General features: G+C 28.4%; 1 pseudogene; it reads left to right on the top strand.

Moving 5' to 3' along the window:
• The first annotated feature begins 6,305 nt into the window (after positions 1–6,305).
• On the top strand, positions 6,306–6,936 carry LOC149057229 (uncharacterized; annotated as a pseudogene).
• Positions 6,937–11,265: the final 4,329 nt, after the last annotated feature.

The following is an 11,265-nucleotide window of genomic DNA, read 5'->3' as shown; positions in this document are numbered from 1 at the left end:
CATTCAATGCAAAAATATGCACATCTCTTTTTAATTAACTATATAGCAAGGCTATACTATAATACCCATTGAGAGAGCCATGAGGGGACATACTATAATTTGCAATAACAATGGACCGGTCGGTAGAATTTCCACACTACCGTCCAACTTTCGTTATAAATACATTCAACGTGCAGTTAACATATTGGTAGGATTTACACATTTATCACTCAGTGTTAAATATACATATATAGTTATGTAAATAGGTTTCTATTTAGTTTTCAGCCGTAATCCGTATAGGACAAGATGTATGTATAGGTGTACAATTTCGGACAGGAATGATGTGAAAAATAGCCCCCTCGGGTTGTATGAATTGGATTGCTACAAGAGGGGTGAGTGAATAGTTTGTAGTAATGCTATGTACAACTATAATACAAATATAATTAAAGTAAAATCTGTTATTTTTTCTAATTTTTATTTATTATTCAAAAATATTTAGGTACATAGATCCCGTATGGTTGGGTGACCAATTGAAATTTTCAGTATTGCGCGGTTAACATTCCGTTCTCACGGTTACGTTCAGTAGGTACATATATTATGACTAATTAACTATCCATAAAAATTATATTAAATTTTGAATTTCAAAATTTGTAACTAGAATGGATACAGTGATTTCTGTTCACGAAATGTGTAACTATTTACAATTTTTTATTGGTTAATAAGAGTTTACACATAGTATACACATAGTATATGGCAATGTACGTAATATTGGTTTATATCAGTGGTTCTCAAGCTTTTTTGGTTCACGGTACACTATTATCCATTACAAGTTTTCGCGGCTCACTCAACAGTAATGCAATGGAATAAAGTATTGTTTTCATTATTTTTTTACCAGCATAAATATAAATATCAAAATATCAGACATTTATTCACGGCATACCGGTTAAGAACCACTGGTTTATATAGTGCTTTTAAAGCAACACAAAATACATACTACCTGTAGGCTGTAAATTATAAAATTTTGTTATTATTTTTTAATGTTTATTATTACATTTTGAATATGATTGTGTTTAGAAAGTGTTATTTCTTATTAATATTTGTTAATTGTTGTACACGAATATTTTAATATTATCCATAATAATATTATTTATTTCAAAGGTTTGCAGTTGAAAACTGACTGAATAAGCTATGATCTTATAGTTCTCAAATAATTTTATTGTTTGAGATTGGATTCGATTGCTATTTATATCGTTAGTTTGTTTTGTTTAATTATAATACACGATTAAACAAACACGAGTAAACATTGAGATATTTTGCAGAGTAGTCCTAGACCAATGCACCATGGGCATATTATATTATGTAGATAACCAGAAACATTTAGCGCCTTGCCAAAAAAACCCACGATACCAAGCCAGTATGTCAGTATATTTTTATTTTTAGGAATGAAAAACGAGAGCAAACCTAAAACTACGACCGCCAAAAAAATTGCGTTCACTTTTTATTTTCTATAATGCAATAATATATTTGCTAAAAATTGAAAGATTTTTGAAACAACAGTGCAAATGGTGTATTTTTACATCGAATAGAATACGCATAGTATGATATAAAAATGCTTATATTATGTAACATGTATCATGTATAGTAAAATGGTTTTGACGGGTTTAGCTAAGAAGTATAAGTTATAGTTTTATTATTTTTATTAAATAATATTACGTTGGAACGAAATTATAGTAAAAAAGCTGGGTAAAGAATAATTTGATAACACAATTTACTATATAAATTGATAAAAATTGGACAGATAAAATATTATCTATAGATTATATAATTAATATAGATTATATATAATACACTTTTATGTTTAATATCGGCAACATAAGTAATTTTTTTGGAATTTATATTAAAGACTGAATTTAATAAATTAATGACCAGTTTTATGTAGGTACACGTATCATTTTCTTATTCATCCGTGTCAAATGAATATCGATATCTACTTCCAAGAAGAAAATATAGACCACTAGATGATAGATATTTCTTGTATTAGCTATAGTGAATGGTTGTAACTATTTATATCGTTAAAATAATTTATGTTTATAGTTAATGTTAACGATCTATTAATTTGTATTGTTATTTTTATAAATAAATATACTACATAGTAGTTTAGTATACTAAGTGTGGGGTGGTATGGTAGGGGTTATTTTTGTTCAATTGGTTTGTAGGTTTTCAAGTTGATAGGGGTGTAACACGTGTTAGTGTATCGTGTATGTATGACAAGGATGTGTTGCTAAAAATTCCGGGTGGTTACCCATCCGGGAACTACTGCGTGCTGCGGCCGGTACGTAGTACGCTCAGTGTATTCCCGCAGATTGAGCGTACGACCACGCCTCACCAGGCCACATATTAATATATTATTATAAATTTTATTAGGTAGGTCGTTATTATTGGTTGATAACTACTGTATGCAGGTGATGCAATTTTATTTTTAAGAACTAAAGTTTATATATTACACTCTAATAAATAATAATATTAATACCATAAGTTACAACCATTGAAACGTTCAGATGTATTTAATGTATACCTTTTGGCGTATTGACATTGTCAGAAATGGTAAAAAAACGTGTTAAGCTTGGGATTGGAATTTTCAAAAAGTAAATACACCTAAATGCACTATACATAATATATAGCTGACCACCCAGTTTACACTGCTGACAACGAATCACAAGTTCGCTAACAAATAGGTAGGTTAGATGGTTTTCTGTTGTCGTAGTTCTCGTATAACGATGTTTCACTCGGTATACTAGTTATACATATGATACTATTTTGTTTTAATTCTACAGGGTGATTTACAAAGCATGGTAAACCTCATTTTTTAATCTAATTATTAAGTTATTTAACTGTATTAATTGAATAATTGCCTTATTTTTAAGTTCTTTGATTTTGTTTAATATTATCAAGGGGTGACTTGTGGTTAAACCAATTTCATTTTTCCAAATGCACCTATCAAAATAAACAAATTTAACTAGGTTTTCAATAGTTAAACATTGTGTTACCCATTATGAGAATTGGTTTGGAAAATATGAGTATGATGATTTGAAAATTGTAGTAAATAGTATTAATCAATATCAATATTTTATAAATTGTTCATATTGTGCGAGTATACCAGATACTAAAGCTAATATTACATGTTATGTTTTATATTTTTTAAAAACCATTTTTAAGGACTATTGTCCTTAGTGTATACAATTTAGGTGATAACTTAGAAATTACTTACTCGTTCAAATTTTATTTTAGGTACATCAACGTTTTCTAAAAAATTATTTGCTTGAAACTTTAAAATAAAAAATGTTAGTTATCATTCGAAAAATACAAGTTCATATCATCAGAGGACACTTTCTTTAATTAAGGGGAAAAAACAATTGAGGTTAGGTAAGGTTAGCGAATCACACCGTATAAGTAGAGACGGGGTCGGATGCAGATTACACGCATGCTGTACAATATACAATGTATAATAAATTATCTACATAAAATAACTCACGGGTTCGATGTACGATATCGAGTAAATCCAGGGCACGGAGCTTGACGCATTTGCGTATTAATTCATGTGTTTTGAAAAATTTGTTTCACGATATGGACGTGAGGATATATAGCGATGGTTTTATTTGAAAATGTCAAATATATGTTTAAAAATAACCCAATGCGAGTAAAAGACGGCGTACGGGATATCGATTTTTAGATCTTTATCGGAGCAGTGTAAAACGATCAAATATATATTTTAGACGTCAATCCAAGCACGCCCGCAGGATAAAATCCCACCCGGAGCATGATCAAAATTCTAAAACCAAATCAAAAAGATTATTTTAAATTTTAATATATTTCTAGTGTCTTTATTCTAAAATAGCATACCCTAAATAGAAAATAAACAACATTGTATCATCACATAAGTCATCCCTTATATGTGTAAGTTTACAATACAATATTAATATTTTTTGAATAAATGTTAATGTAGATGCTACAAATTAATTATATTTATATGATATTATTATCAAATAAAAGTTGTATGCGTCTTGGTTGCATACAAAATGATTGTATAGCGTCTTCAATAATTTTATGTTTTTGCTTTTTGAAAATGTCTTTTAAAATGATGCGTGGCATTAAATTAACAATAGTTTTAAAATATTATTAGTTGGGGCAATGGCTCCTTTGCCCCCCCCCCCTTGCGTCAATCTGAAAGAATAGCCTTCACGGTGCCAGTTTATGGACGAAAATTCATCCCTTATTCGTTGCATAGTGGTAGATATTTCAGAGGTTTTTACATGTCTTGTTTGTGAACGGACAAAGTTTCGTGCCGAATTGATGCAGTCGCAGCTTTCTCAGACGCCTGTACAGAGATTTATAATTATAATAAAGTACACAATACTAAATTATAAATATTAATTAATTAATTAAATCAACAAATGGGTTTGCACTATATTCGTTTTTAGTAAAACGATTATATTAATAATAATTGTAATTTAACTATCTATTTACAGATTAAGTATACATGTTACCGGCAATGTGTTGAATCCGGTATTATATAGAAATCCTAGGTATTCCATAGAATGCCAAAAATGAGCAGGAAAAGTATAAAATATATACAATAACTAAATATTCTATAGATTACCTAACTTCGATCAGGTAAAGTATATATTAATATAAAACTTCACATTAGTGAAATCAAAGATTATTGCTTATCTTGACGATTATCTTATCTGTCATTCACATAAGATAGGTAATATGATATTATGTTGTTCGTGTATACGGGAAAATTCAAAATACGTTTTTAAAATATAATTTTTTCTCACTCTTTGAGTGTTTGTCGTGTTGTCGTGTTGAGATGTATTATAAAAAAGTCTAAACGTTTCTATATCGAATTAACTAAATGTCGGAAAAATTCAAAAAATACAATTTATTTATCGAAATAAAAAATATATCAATAAATATTACAAGAGTGATTACTATTTACTAGATGCTTCAAAGGTATTTAATTTTTTTTTAATGCTGTAATATGTAAGCCGATACTTATAGTAATAAATATTATGTTATGTTAATAATTTATCTTATATTATATTTTTATAATATAAATATTTTATAATATTATTTTAATTAACATGTCGCTCTGCTGTACAGTAGGTTACTAGTGGGTTACTGTAATGGATGGAATTAAATTTGAATCCAATGATATTATTTCATTGTATACGAAAAACGATTCTGAGCGAAGACGGTTTATCTGTCTAGAATATATTATAGATTATTAAAAATTTTCAAATCTTAGATTTAAAAAGAAAATTTTTTATGAATTTCTAGTTTAAAATAATTTGCACATTTTCGTGATTTTTAAATATGTTGTCAAAATTAAAACTTTGAATGCTTGTAAAAAAAATTGTGACTAAGCATTTCTTTTATTTTTCAACTGCTATTGTAAAAATATGATAGGAGCCATGTATTCAATTTTCAAATCTTAAATATAAAAGGAAATCTATGGTCATTTGTTTTAAAGTTACATCAAAAACCAAAATCGATTTTGTCGAAAAACGAGTATGCGTAAAAGTATTAAGAATTTTTCACTTTTGATCCCCCAAAGTACCAACTAGATTCACTTTCTGATCGAACGAGGTACTGAAGTCAAAAGTCGAAGCACTTTTACTGCTCCAAAACGTGATGACAAACACAAAGAAAAAAAAACACACACATCATGGTAAAATCAATACATTCATCGCTCCGCTCAGAATCTAAAATGTCCATAGGTAATATTTAATGATAGGAAATATATTTTCTAATATATAATTTTCAGTTAAAATATTTTTCTAATATTATTATATGTAATTTTGGGTTTTTTTATAGATACGATATTCTGGTTGTACAGAAAATGAAAATTAATTTTTCCGGTTACTGCTGATGGCAAAATATTATTTTATGTTAATGATGATAAAGTTTACGAAATTCTAAAAATTACACATGAATCAGTTGGTCATGGTGGTCGTGACAGGATGATTTCTGAACTTTTAAGAAAATATAAAAATATTACTCGGTATGATATAGAGGTTATTTTTACAATTTTGTGAACCATGTCAAAAAAAAAAAAGGCGTTAAAAAGGAGTAGTGGTTAGGTTAGGTTAGGTTAAGCTTATTATTTCACCGGAATTCAATTCTCGATATCAGGTTGACCTCATTGATTTTCAGTCACACACAGATGGAAAATATAAATTTATATTAGTATACCAAGATTACCTTACTCATGGGTGGATAGGCCATTTTTTGCTTACCGGAAAATTTTAAAATGAGGCCCCCACATGAAAAATTTAATAATACATGATATCAATCAAGATAATTCAATTCTTACAATTCAATAAAATAACGCAAATGCTATAGGTAATCGAATACGGGCTAAAGACAGTCTTGAAAATCAAGCAGTTGAAATGAAAACATTGTCAGATAAAAATTTGAACCGGCTGAAGTAGGTGCTACAGTTAGAGTTCCAGTTTCCGATGTGCACATAGGTCGCAGAGATACTTGAAATATTTTAGCTGTTGTTATGGAGGTAAACATAAAATAATACATATTATATTTAGTTATTCAACCGTTTGTATCTTATTATTTTACGTTCATTAAAATATTTTTGCAGGTAACAGTTGATGGGTATTATAGATTAGGGACTAAGGAAGGGATTTTAAAATCTTTGTATTTAAGGTCTCAATTCACAATATGCCAAAAAAAAATTAATAACAATTGATCAAGTTCCAAGAGAAAATACATTTGCTTTACGTACAATTGCAACTCAACAATCTACAATAACTAGACAAGGTTTTATAAAATGCACATGCAAGACAAAGTATCAATCCAAAAAATGTTTATGTGCAGGTAAAGAATAATATTTTATGCAGTTCGAAATGCCATTCATCATTTGTTTGCTGTAATAAATGAATAATAAGCAATAAATAATAATAAACATATTTTTATTTAACACATTTCTTAACATAGTATTGGCATTCTATAAAAATCCTAAGAATTCTATAGAATGCCTAGGACATTTATAGAATACCTATACTTAACACTTTGCCAGTAACATAAACACTAAAAACTATTGTTAATACTTTTTAAATCTTGGTTATTTAAAATAATTGCATATAATTTTTGGACATTAATAATCACTGTTATAATATCATATTTAGAAAAAATGTTCATAAATCATACTTATTGTTGTTAAATATTGGAAAACCGGACTATAACGACAGTGACTTTATGATCATCGTTTTATCAATGAAGTACCTACATTAAATAAAATATCATGTATATTTTGAATGATAATAATTTATTTATGGAATGATACTTCTATATGAACTTTTATAATGATATAAAGCATTAACTTACGGTATTATGTGTAAAAGTAAAATAATAATCCATAATAATCCATTTTTAAGGAATAAGTGAGTAGTTTAAATTAGGAAAATAAAACATAGGGCTAGATAGTAATACGGGTTATAAATTTACAGTGAAACACACACTCAGCGTCGTATTAAAAAGTGAATAATATTTGTAAAAAAACCAATTCAACTGTATTATAATATATTATGTTGAATTAGATGAAACATAGAAAAACCGTGGAATGTTGGTTGGTGTACTTAAATTGCCTATCCAGAACACCGTGTGATTATAGTAATTTTATTGAAATAGGTAATATTATATAAGATAACGCCGAATCTTTGTAATTTCTTATTTTTTTTTTTTTTTTTTGCGGTATATTTCTAATATCTTGTGAGGTTTTAAATGACTTATTTTGGAAGAAAAATATGTACTAACATAACGAGCTTGCTGAAATAGCTAAAGAGCACTATGTACTCTTCCATTTAAAAAAAAATCGAGGTTGAGTGGTGTCTCAGAACATGCATGACGAATATTTCCGTTTCATAAATGTGTAACTCATCCTCCTTGGATCTACAACCAATAGCAAACCTTACAATGAACAAAAAGATTTAATATTTAGTATATTTTTTGGTGGGAAGATGTCGTTACAATTGAAGTTTTTAGTAGGGCCATCCTTTTACCCCCGCAACTTGATCGGACTATATTTATGACACATGCACGATATACTCTTTCTTTTAGAAATGAATCAAGATAATTTGATAAGTAGTTTTTGAAAATATGCTTGACAAAAATTTCCATTTCACATCTATATCTAGATACAAATTAAATAAAAATTTATTTTTGCTGATTTCAACCCCTTAAAATCAAATTTTGAAAAATTCCTTTTTATTTCACGGTGAAATTATTATATTAATCTATCTTCAAAATTTAAAGTCGATAACTCTAATAGATGTGGCTCTACGTTGAATTGATGTGAATATGAATTAAGAGGTTACTTTCGCTTATATGTATAGAAGATGGAATTGACACCGACGGATGTCGCTCGTTGTGTTGCATGTACATGTAAGTATACCTACTTAAAAATATATTTGAGTCGAAGTGTCACTATAAAAAATACATTGATAAAAATATTTATAGTATATTTTTATGAATATAGTATAGTAATCTGTATAAGTTTTATCTTTTTAATGTGGGGTATTTATATTTATAGGTATTTTCAGAAATTCGTTTTTCAAAATACACACAAAAACAAATTCTTAGTTATTGTGTTTTCGTCTTTTTGTTGTTTTATTATTATTTTAGGAGCTCAACATTTCTAGTGATTTCTAATTTTATGATTCAATAAGTTATGAATTTTTGAGGGATTCAAAAAAGACACGTGACGTCATTGGGTCGAGTCGGACCTGACACGCCGTCGTAATTGCCTATGTTATGCGTGTGAAAGTTATTCGCTTCACATGATAATTTCTTATCTTTAAAGTGCATTTTCAGATTTTTTTGTACCGTACAACTTGTACGTAGATGTTGCATTTTTTATGCACTGTAGTTGTTGGTGGAGCCAGAATTCGTCTAAAGTTTTTATTTTTTTTTTTTTAAATAAAGTTTTTAATAGTTCTGATTAAAATAATTTTATATTTAATAATAATTCAAAGAAACATTGTTTTGCATCGTGTGTTTCTTTAAATAAAGAATTTAAATAACCATTGCTTCGTTCAATGATCAACATACAAGATAATGTATATTATCTATATCCGAGACTGCTATTTCCTAAATTCAGAAAATAATAATTTAAATCATATACTACTATTATATGAATATCAATAGAGTAATATCTTCTACTGAAAAAAGGATATGCTTAGGTTGGTACGTTTAACATGGCCGTTGTGTGTACGTTCGTGAACTTAGCGGCACTCATGTAACATATTTCAATAAATCCTATCCAACAATTTTGTTGGACGTTTGTTGGACATTGTTGGAAAGGTTTTACAATTTGTTGGACCGTAATTAAGAAGTTATAAACATTTTTCCAAAACCGCCGCTAAGTTCACACTAACGGCCAACATTAAATCAAACACATAACAAACTGTACAAAACTGTTCTCCACGGTTTGTTGGACGTTGTTGGAACTCTGTTTATTTTATACGAATTTTTGAAAAAGTGCCGCTAACTTCACACCATCGGCCAACTTTTTTTAAAAGTTCAAAAAACAATCCAAAACTGTTGTAAACGGTTTGTTGGACGTTGTTGGAAAGGCCCCGCTATTTGTTGGAACTCTGTTGGTTTTATACAAATTTTTTTAACAACGTCCAACCAACCATATAGAACCGTTTTGGATAGCATTTGGAACTTTTAAAAAAAGTTGGCTGAGGGGCATTTTTCAAAAATTTGTATTAAATAAAAAGAGTTCCAACAAATGGTGGGACCTTTCCAACAACGTCCAACAACCCGTTTACAACAGTTTTGGATTGTTTTTTGAACTTTTAAAAAAAGTTGGCCGATGGTGTGAAGTTAGCGGCACTTTTTCAAAAATTCGTATAAAATAAACAGAGTTCCAACAAATGGCGGGACCTTTCCAACAACGTCCTACAAACCGTGGAAAACAGTTTTGTACAGTTTGTTATGTGTTTGATTTAATGTTGGCCGTTAGTGTGAACTTAGCGGTGGTTTTGGAAAAATGTTTATAACTTCTTAATTACGGTCCAACAAATTGTAAAACCTTTCCAACAATGTCCAACAAACGTTCAACAAAATTATTGGATAGATTTTATTGAAATCTGTTACATGAGTGCCGCTAAGTTCACGAACGTGTTGTGTGTGCGTGTACAATGTGCAAACACGTAAATGGTGAATGATAATAATATGACGTACTATTTTATATACTGAATATTCGTATTATATTATTTACAGAAATAAAATTAACATAAATGAAAATCCATACCCACATAATATTGTGTACATATTATGTATTATCAGGAACAGTGCATCTAAAATACATAGATATAACACATACACTAAAAATAACAGAGTTCAAATCAATAATAAATTAAATATAATTCTAAACAATTAAAAAAACAGATTTATCTTGATATTATATAAATATATTTTTTTTTTTTTTGTGATTGTATATATGCCCTCGGACACATAGATATTATATATTTATTATTTTATTTAGATAGGTATGTTTTATATTTTAATTATTTATACATTTTTTTATCTATCTAGATGAGATAATTTTACGGACGTTTTTATCTAGATAAACACTGTCCACGACAAAAGGGAGAAATAAGGAAATTTTTATATCTTTGTAGGTACTTTTTGTATATTGTTATGAATATTTATTGATTTTGAATTATATGGTTCGTTAATAAGACATGCGATGAACTCGGTGGGACCTAGAGCGGCACTACTGGTAAACATATAATACATATAAGTAAACGAATAACAATAATAATGATAATAATATTATATAGTCACGTATTTATACGTCAAGTACATACACATTATAATAGCTGAAAATATTGTCGCGACGTTATTAAAACACTAATATCAATCTGAGTTTTCAAGCTCCAGTGATTGTTGTAGATTAATAAATTATTTACACAGTAACCGAAGATGTTATTCCCAGCAACAAACGTTTTGAAGATATTTTCACGTAGAAACACAATGATAATTTTAAATGTTGATAAGGTCTGAGCATGCTATAAAATAATATAACTAAATGTTTTTTTTACCAGGAAATGTAGTTAAGGCTTAAAATTTATGTAGATGTTTCACTAGTTTTGTTATAGTATGATGTTGTACCTAAGTAAAACGATGTACACCTATTTATACGGCTAACTGGTATACTATATATAACCATATAACTTTGGTATGATAATAAAAGACGAT

The sequence above is a fragment of the Diuraphis noxia genome, unplaced genomic scaffold (genome assembly GCF_037042655.1).
Source record: "Diuraphis noxia isolate RWA-SAM2 unplaced genomic scaffold, SU_Dnox_SAM2 contig0003, whole genome shotgun sequence".
NCBI classification, from domain to species: domain Eukaryota; kingdom Metazoa; phylum Arthropoda; class Insecta; order Hemiptera; family Aphididae; genus Diuraphis; species Diuraphis noxia.
The sequence above is the reverse complement of the archived record's forward strand: the minus strand, read 5'-3'. Positions and strand labels throughout refer to the sequence as shown.